Source organism: Hyla sarda, chromosome 4 (assembly GCF_029499605.1).
Source record: "Hyla sarda isolate aHylSar1 chromosome 4, aHylSar1.hap1, whole genome shotgun sequence".
In the NCBI taxonomy this organism is placed as follows: Eukaryota; Metazoa; Chordata; class Amphibia; order Anura; family Hylidae; genus Hyla; species Hyla sarda.
Genome location: NC_079192.1, coordinates 165,869,873 through 165,880,048, shown reverse-complemented (window position 1 = coordinate 165,880,048; position 10,176 = coordinate 165,869,873). Strand labels below are relative to the sequence as shown.

Sequence of the window (10,176 nt, the reverse complement as noted above, 5' to 3'; positions counted from 1 at the left end):
ACCAATGTAACTTAGGTTCTGTACACAATCCTATTACACTCTGACCGCACTTCACCGCTCTAGTCGTCTGGATTATCCCTGGACAAGCTTTACTGACGCTTTGATCACGTACAGCACCCACGCTGCGAGCGACGTTTGGAAATCTCGCGATAGGAGGACGTGGGTAGAGCCGTGAGAGGAGAAGCAGGATAGCTATCGGTAGCCGGATCTGTCGTGTAAATGACAAGCTGTGCGGCGCCTCAGTGCTACACCGTGTGAGTCCTCACCGAGAGCCGGCCAGAGAGCGGGGTGACGGCGGAGCCCACCTGGAGGGTAACTGGGGGTCGTGACTGGATGTGTCTTATCTATAGGAGGGGGCACTCATTACTGCCGGGGAGGGATGGCTGGTGATGTGGAGTGTGGGTGGAATTGGGGGAGCTGTGCACCATGGAGGGATGGGATGATGTGCACTATGACATTTGTTGACATTGAAAGCCTTCCTTTATTTATATCCAGGGGTGTAGATGTTTATATGTGTGTACATGGATGTGTGTGTGTGTGTGTGTGTGTGTACATGGATGTGTGTGTGTGTGTGTGTACATGGATGTGTGTGTGTGTGTGTGTGTGTACATGGATGTGTGTGTGTGTGTACATGGATGTGTGTGTGTGTACATGGATGTGTGTGTGTGTGTGTGTGTGTGTACATGGATGTGTGTGTGTGTGTGTGTGTACATGGATGTGTGTGTGTGTGTGTGTGTGTGTGTACATGGATGTGTGTGTGTGTACATGGATGTGTGTGTGTGTGTGTGTGTACATGGATGTGTGTGTGTGTGTGTGTGTGTGTACATGGATGTGTGTGTGTGTGTACATGGATGTGTGTGTGTGTGTACATGGATGTGTGTGTGTGTACATGGATGTGTGTGTGTGTACATGGATGTGTGTGTGTGTACATGGATGTGTGTGTGTGTGTGTGTGTACATGGATGTGTGTGTGTGTGTACATGGATGTGTGTGTGTGTGTACATGGATGTGTGTGTGTACATGGATGTGTGTGTGTACATGGATGTGTGTGTGTGTGTACATGGATGTGTGTGTGTGTGTACATGGATGTGTGTGTGTGTGTACATGGATGTGTGTGTGTGTGTACATGGATGTGTGTGTGTGTGTGTGTACATGGATGTGTGTGTGTGTACATGGATGTGTGTGTGTGTGTACATGGATGTGTGTGTGTGTGTACATGGATGTGTGTGTGTACATGTGTGTGTGTGTGTACATGGATGTGTGTGTGTGTGTACATGGATGTGTGTGTGTGTGTACATGGATGTGTGTGTGTGTGTACATGGATGTGTGTGTGTGTGTACATGGATGTGTGTGTGTGTGTGTGTACATGGATGTGTGTGTGTGTACATGGATGTGTGTGTGTGTACATGGATGTGTGTGTGTGTACATGGATGTGTGTGTGTGTACATGGATGTGTGTGTGTGTGTACATGGATGTGTGTGTGTGTGTGTGTGTGTGTGTGTACATGGATGTGTGTGTGTGTGTGTACATGGATGTGTGTGTGTGTGTGTGTGTGTGTACATGGATGTGTGTGTGTGTACATGGATGTGTGTGTGTGTGTGTGTGTGTGTACATGGATGTGTGTGTGTGTGTGTGTGTACATGGATGTGTGTGTGTGTACATGGATGGATGTGTGTGTGTGTGTGTGTACATGGATATGTGTGTGTGTGTACATGGATGTGTGTGTGTGTACATGGATGTGTGTGTGTGTACATGGATGTGTGTGTGTGTACATGGATGTGTGTGTGTGTACATGGATGTATGTGTGTGTGTGTGTGTACATGGATGTGTGTGTGTGTGTACATGGATGTGTGTGTGTGTGTGTGTGTACATGGATGTGTGTGTGTACATGGATGTGTGTGTGTACATGGGTGTGTGTGTGTGTGTACATGGATGTGTGTGTGTGTGTGTGTACATGGATGTGTGTGTGTGTACATGGATGTGTGTGTGTGTACATGGATGTGTGTGTGTGTACATGGATGTGTGTGTGTGTACATGGATGTGTGTGTGTGTACATGGATGTGTGTGTGTGTGTACATGGATGTGTGTGTGTGTACATGGATGTGTGTGTGTGTGTACATGGATGTGTGTGTGTGTGTACATGGATGTGTGTGTGTGTACATGGATGTGTGTGTGTATGTGTGTGTGTGTGTGTGTGTGTACATGGATGTGTGTGTGTGTACATGGATGTGTGTGTGTGTGTGTACATGGATGTGTGTGTGTGTGTACATGGATGTGTGTGTGTGTGTGTACATGGATGTGTGTGTGTGTGTGTACATGGATGTGTGTGTGTGTGTGTACATGGATGTGTGTGTGTGTGTGTACATGGATGTGTGTGTGTGTGTACATGGATGTGTGTGTGTACATGGATGTGTGTGTGTACATGGATGTGTGTGTGTACATGGATGTGTGTGTGTGTGTGTGTACATGGATGTGTGTGTGTGTGTGTACATGGATGTGTGTGTGTGTGTGTGTACATGGATGTGTGTGTGTGTGTGTGTACATGGATGTGTGTGTGTGTACATGGATGTGTGTGTGTGTGTACATGGATGTGTGTGTGTGTGTGTACATGGATGTGTGTGTGTGTGTGTACATGGATGTGTGTGTGTGTGTGTACATGGATGTGTGTGTGTGTGTGTCTGTGTGTGTACATGGATGTGTGTGTGTGTGTACATGGATGTGTGTGTGTGTGTACATGGATGTGTGTGTGTACATGGATGTGTGTGTGTACATGGATGTGTGTGTGTACATGGATGTGTGTGTGTACATGGATGTGTGTGTGTGTGTACATGGATGTGTGTGTGTGTGTACATGGATGTGTGTGTGTGTGTGTACATGGGTGTGTGTGTGTGTGTGTGTACATGGGTGTGTGTGTGTGTGTGTGTACATGGATGTGTGTGTGTGTGTGTGTACATGGATGTGTGTGTGTGTGTGTGTGTGTGTGTGTGTGTACATGGATGTGTGTGTGTGTACATGGATGTGTGTGTGTGTGTACATGGATGTGTGTGTGTGTACATGGATGTGTGTGTGTGTACATGGATGTGTGTGTACATGGATGGGTGTGTGTGTGTACATGGATGTGTGTGTGTGTGTGTACATGGATGTGTGTGTGTGTGTGTACATGGATGTGTGTGTGTGTGTACATGGATGTGTGTGTGTGTGTGTACATGGATGGATGTGTGTGTGTACATGGATGTGTGTGTGTGTGTGTACATGGATGTGTGTGTGTGTGTGTACATGGATGTGTGTGTGTGTGTGTACATGGATGTGTGTGTGTGTGTACATGGGTGTGTGTGTGTGTACATGGGTGTGTGTGTGTGTACATGGGTGTGTGTGTGTGTGTGTACATGGATGTGTGTGTGTGTGTACATGGATGTGTGTGTGTGTGTGTGTACATGGATGTGTGTGTGTGTGTACATGGATGTGTGTGTGTGTGTACATGGATGTGTGTGTGTGTGTACATGGATGTGTGTGTGTACATGGATGTGTGTGTGTACATGGATGTGTGTGTGTACATGGATGTGTGTGTGTACATGGATGTGTGTGTGTGTGTACATGGATGTGTGTGTGTACATGGGTGTGTGTGTGTACATGGATGTGTTTGTGTGTGTGTGTACATGGATGTGTGTGTGTGTGTGTGTACATGGATGTGTGTGTGTGTGTGTGTACATGGATGTGTGTGTGTGTGTACATGGATGTGTGTGTGTGTGTACATGGATGTGTGTGTGTGTGTACATGGATGTGTGTGTGTGTACATGGATGTGTGTGTGTACATGGATGTGTGTGTGTACATGGGTGTGTGTGTGTACATGGATGTGTGTGTGTACATGGATGTGTGTGTGTGTGTGTGTACATGGATGTGTGTGTGTGTGTGTACATGGGTGTGTGTGTGTGTACATGGATGTGTGTGTGTGTGTACATGGATGTGTGTGTGTGTACATGGATGTGTGTGTGTGTGTGTACATGGATGTGTTTGTGTGTGTGTGTACATGGATGTGTGTGTGTGTGTGTACATGGATGTGTGTGTGTGTGTGTGTACATGGATGTGTGTGTGTGTGTGTGTGTGTACATGGATGTGTGTGTGTGTGTGTGTGTACATGGATGTGTGTGTGTGTACATGGATGTGTGTGTGTGTGTACATGGATGTGTGTGTGTACATGGATGTGTGTGTGTTTGTGTGTGTGTGTACATGGATGTGTTTGTGTGTGTGTGTACATGGATGTGTGTGTGTGTGTGTGTGTACATGGATGTGTGTGTGTGTGTACATGGATGTGTGTGTGTGTGTACATGGATGTGTGTGTGTGTGTACATGGATGTGTGTGTGTGTGTGTGTACATGGATGGGTGTGTGTGTGTGTACACGGATGTGTGTGTGTGTACATGAATGTGTACACATGAGTGTGTTTTATGTGTGTATACTTGAGTATATAAATGTTTGTGTATAAATGTGTGTATACTTGAGTATATAAATGTGTGTACATGTATATGAAGGTGTTTTATGTGTACATGAATGTATATGGATATGTTTTGTGTATTTGATTTCATTTGTGAATATGAATGTCTGTGTATATATATATATATATATATATATATATATATATATATATAATTCATTTTCTTCCACCCGTTCTGTTCCTTCCTACTATAGTATTAGGTCTTTAGGTTCATATGATCAGGATCACATCTCTTTGGCTAGGTTCACATGACCGTTCTCTCCCGTCCCGCTATTCTATTGCTGCTAAATAGACCATACTATTAACAGACTTACAAAAGGATGCATGCGGATAACATCTTTTTTTTTTTTTTTTTTTTTGCATCCATTTATTCATTTTTTTTATTTTTTGTCTGGCTAATTCCCAGTTGCTCACACCTCTTCTGAGCATGTTCAGAATTAATAACGGATCAAAAACAGATAGGAAAATACGGATGACATTAAAGGCTCATCCCTTCTCCATTGACTTCCATGTATAAATTTATTATATATATATATATATATATGCGCTTCTTCTGCTTTTTTGATAGGAAAAAAAAATACTGCATGCACCGTCATTTTTTTAATTTTTTTTTCTCCTGTCAAAAAAATAAAATCTGACATCAATGGGATCCATTTACAACAGTTTGCAAAAGGCTTGAACGCATTTAAGAACAGGCATTACATAACAGAGACAGATGGCCATGTGAACGAGCCCTTACCTGTCACCTTACTCTTATACTACTCGCCTTAGGCTGGGTTCACACTACGATTTGAACTACGGTTCCCGTATACGGCTGGGAGGAGGGGTGGGCGGGGCTTAATCGCGGCACCCGCACTCAGCCGTATTCGGGAACCGTAGTTAATGTATGTCTATTAGCCAACCGGAGTGAACGGCAGCCTCCAGTCGGCTGCTTATTCGGCCGTATGCGGTTTCCCGACCGCAGGCAAAAACGTGGTCGACTACGTTTTTGCCTGCGGTCGGGAAACCGCATATGGCCGAAACGCAGCCGACCCAAGGCTGCGGTTCACTCCGGTCGGCTCATAGACATACATTAACTACGGTTCCCGAATACTGCTGAGTGCGGGCGCCGCAATTAAGCCCCGCCCACCCCTCCTCCCAGCCATATACGGGAACCGTAGTTCAAATCGTAGTGTGAACCCAGCCTTACAAATAAGTTACAGCTAATCTTACTTTACAGATCTATGCTGCTGCGTTATGGTGCTCATAATAAATGCGAAAAGACAGGGGTTTCAGCTCCACCAAAAAATAGTTAAAATTAGTAACTTTAATTCATATCATGTTAAAAAAATTGAAAAAAGGAAAACACAAATAACAAAAAAATGCTCTAGTGAGTTAAAAACCCACGTCCACCGACGAGTTTCGAACAAATATGTTCTTAATCATTAAAGAGGCCATGATTAGAACATATGTGTTCGAAACGCGTCGGTCAACGTGGGTTTTTAACTCACTAGAGCACTTTTTTGTTATTTGTGTTTTCCTTTTTTCAATTTTTTAACATGATACGAATTAAAGTTACTAATTTTAACAATTTTTTGGTGGAGCTGGAACCCCTGTTTTTTTTGCATTGAGTTTTTCTTGTAGTGTCAGATATCCTAGTCCAGTGTTTCCCAACCAGGGTGCCTCCAGCTGTTGCAAAACTACAACTCTCAGCATGCCAGGACAGCCTTTGGCTGTCCGGGCATGCTGGGAGTTGTAGTTTTGCAACAGCTGGAGGCACCCTGGTTGGGAAACACTGTCCTTGTCGGTAGTACATCAGTTCCACATCATAAGTTCTGCAATGGAACTAAGCAGCAGAATTCCCATTGAGATCAATGGAGGCTTCTGCAAGGCAGAATACTGTATTCTTGTGGATATTCCATGCAGATTCTCTGTAGTGTGAACAGTGCCTATAGGAGTCATAATGCTTACATTATACCAGGCTTGTAGTGGTGCAGTAGTTGTCCCCTTTTTTGTTAGTTTGTAACATTTTTCTCCAGTGTGTGTGTGTGTGTGTCATGTATGTTTGTATATATTGCAGGAAAGTCTTCAAAACCTTTATACTTTTTTTTCACCTTTTTGTTATGTTGCGATCTTGAACTAAAATGAGAAACATCCACATTTTCCCCGTGATTTTTCACTCGATACCCTACGGCTATATTCACATGTCGGAATTTTTGTGCGGAATTCCCGTGCAGAGATTCCGCAGCAGCAGAGTCCCATTGTATTCAATGGGATTCTGCTGCGCTGTGCATAGGGCAGAATTTTCATGTTTCTGACACGTAAATTCCTATTTCCATGCCCACAGAAAGAATTGACAGGTTTTATTCTTTCTGTGGACTCCGCACGGAATGCATAGTCATCTATATGAGACGGTGCATTCCCTTGTGGTCTTGGCGCCAGCATGTTATGCCAGCGCCCACAGTCTTTGGATTTTCCGTGCTGATATTCCGATGTGTGAACATAGCCTAAACCGACTAATGGAGAATTTATTTTTGTATTTTCATGGCTTTTTCATGTACATTTGTCACAAGTTTTTGTGACATTTTCACTTCCATGTCACTTAAAGGGGTACTACCGTGCTGACAACTTATCCCCTGTCTAAAGGATAGGGGATAAGTTGCCTGATCTCGCACGCAGAACCCCGCTCTCATCTGGCCCTGGAGCGAACGTCCGCTCCTGGTCTGATGACTGGGCCGGTGATCGTGTCTCGCCCCCTACCATAGACTTACATTGAGGGGGCGGAGCCGTGACGTCATTATACTCCTGCTCCGTGATCGGCAGTCATTAGACCCGGAGCGATGTTCGCTCCGGGGCCTGATGAGAACGGGGTGCTGCGTGCGAGATCGCGGGGGTCCCCAGCGGCGGGACCCCGTGCGATCCGGCAACGTATCCCCTATCCTTTTAGATAGGGGATAAGTTGTCAGCACGGTAGTACCCCTTTAAGTTATTTTACCAATGAAGTCAAACGTGCTTTGAGTTTTGCAGTGGTACTAATGAGTTACAGTGTACCTGTCAGCAACATAAACTTTTTATATAATATAGATAATACCATTATATGTATATTTGTAATATACATTGATTAAATATTGTGTATATTTTTGGGTAAAAATTCTGTCCCTGCAGCTATTGCATGTGTGTCTCTATGAGGAGTCCAAAAACAGGAAGTGAGGACAGGACAAGCAGGGATCTGTGCAGACTCCTGGCTTGTCAATCATCCTGGTGTATGAGCCAGGAGCATGTTATAGAGCCTCAGTGCACACTGTCCTGCTTTTTCTTAGTGCACAGAGCCCTGCTTGTCCTCAGTGTACAGAGCCCTGCTTGTCCTCAGTGTACTGAGCCCTGCTTGTCCACCTTCACTTCCTGTATTTGGACTCCTCACAGAGACACACAGGTAATAGCTGCAGGGACAAAAATATACTCATTTTGTAACCAATGTATGTTAAACATATACATATAATGGTATTATCTACATTATATAAAAAGTTTTTGTTGACGACAAGTACACTTTAAGTAATTTAAAATGGTCACAGATTTTCCCAGCGCTCCAGCCTGGACCACACTTTAAAAGTTACTTAGATCTAAGTTATTTATGGAAAACCATGCGCCTCTTGATAAATTTGGCACAAGTACACATGACATACGCTCGGGCAGAAATGTTGGGGAAAATTACCTTGATCTAAGCATAACAGGATAAATTCCCCCAAAGTGAAAATATAATGTTAGAAATCTTTGGTAATTAATAAGGAAAAAATAAAATATTGCGTTGACGTAAGTAGTCAGACTTTTTACATAGTACTTAGTTGAAACACTTGTAAGCAATTCCAGCCTCCAGTATTCTTTGGGATGATGCTACGTGGTTTACACACTTGGATTTGGGGATTTTCTGCCGTTCTTCTCAGTCAGTTTGGATGGTGACTGTTGGTGGAGTCCGGTGCACGGAGGTAATAGAAGTATATAACACTGTATTATAACAGCTGAAGGTAAAAAAAAATGTGGAATACAGCTTTAGCGTTGGATCATACACAGTGCATCCGCATCGTATTTGACACTGTGAATGCGTGCCGACAGTCTGGGAGCAACAAAATAGCGAGCTCTCTGTAGCTCTGTGTCAGCTTGTAGCGCCTGATTTGCCGCCGGCAGTCTTGAGCTGCCACACAGAGCTACCCAGCCACAGCGGGCAGCCTGCTCTACCCTGTCGTCAAATACGCTGCAGATGCGCTGTGAATGACCCTACCCATAGGGTCTATTCTGTCAAATTAGCGATTTGAAGCTGTGGTCAGTCAATTAGTTTACATTGAAATCTTCAGCTTCAAATCCTGCACATCAGATATGCACAGAATACTGTGTGTGTGAGAATAGGCCCTTAGGGCTCGTTCACATGGGCGTGTCCACAGTGTATTTTACGCTGCAGATCCGCCGACGATGAACCCCCTACAGTGTGCCTGCTCGGAGCTGCAATCCGCAGCTACAAGCAGACACACTACGATGAGCGAGTCGCCGTGCACATGCGCAGTATACTCGCACACATTGTGGTTGCTCTCGGCCTAGCTCAGGGAGCAGGGGGAGCGGCCGCGATGTATGCAATTACACCGCGCATGCGTGTGGATACTTGCCATCGCAGCAGTGTGTCTGCTCGTAGAGGCGGATTGCCGCTCCGAGCAGGCACATCTGGAGCCACACTTTGACTCCAATGGGCAGTAACATCTGTCGAAGCAAATCTGCAACAGATCTGCAGCAGAAAATATGCACATGTGAACGCACCCTTAGTGTATTTTCACACGGGCAGATAACCTGCGGAATTTCTGCAACGTATTTGTTGCGGAAAATCCGCAGCGGATCTTGCTACCATTGACTTCAATGGGTCCGAAGGAAAATCTGCAAATCTGCCTCTATTGTGGATTTTCTGCTGACCCATTGAAGTCAATGGTAGCAAAATCCACTGCAGATTTTCTGCAATAAATACGCTGCGTAAATTCCGCAGGTAACCCACCCATGTGAACATACCCTAAGGGTGCGTTCACACGCTATTACTAGCAGCGGGTTTCACGCTGCGGTAAACCTGCTGCGAGTTATACTACCATTGATTTGAATGGGTCCACAGACAGTCCGCAATAGTGTCAGATTTGCGGACTGTCCGCAGACCCATTTAAATCAATGGTAGTATGACTCGCAGCGTGAAACTCGCTGCCAACTGCTAGTGTGTGAACGCACCCTTAAACAACATAAAATCTGCAGTGTGTATGCTAAATGTGAACATACCCCAAGGTGTATTCACAGTACAGTGTCATATGAATATTTGATGCACAGGATTTGAAGCTGCAGATTTCAATGTAAACTAAATGGCTGAACCCAGCATCAAATCTGTAGCTCTAAATCCTGCACGTCAAATAAACCCTTAGGGGGGAGATTTATCAAAACTTGTGCAGAGGAAGAGTGGTGCAGTTTCCCATAGCAACCAATCAGATTGCTTCTTTCATTTTTCACAGGCCTCTTTAATAAAAATGAAAGAAGTGATCTGATTGGTTGCTATGGGAAACTGCACCACTTCCTCTGCACAGGTCTTGATAATTCTCTCCCTTTAGTATATTCACAGGGACAGTATCCCGCACTCATTTGATGCACAGGATTTCAAGCTATGTTCATTTAGTTTACATTCTGCAGCAG

General features: G+C 44.6%; 1 protein-coding gene across 2 annotated transcripts in view; it reads left to right on the top strand.

Annotated features, from left to right (window-relative positions):
- SCAMP5 (secretory carrier membrane protein 5) overlaps positions 1 to 10,176 on the top strand; it is a 48,486-nt gene continuing 38,310 nt past the window's right edge. Inside the window, exon 1 of one of the 2 annotated variants that reach the window (XM_056572613.1) lies at positions 1 to 254. The gene's annotated coding sequence lies outside the window, so the exon portion shown is untranslated. Of the gene's footprint in view, positions 313 to 10,176 lie in introns of both variants that reach the window. The other variant, XM_056572612.1, reaches the window with a different exon arrangement.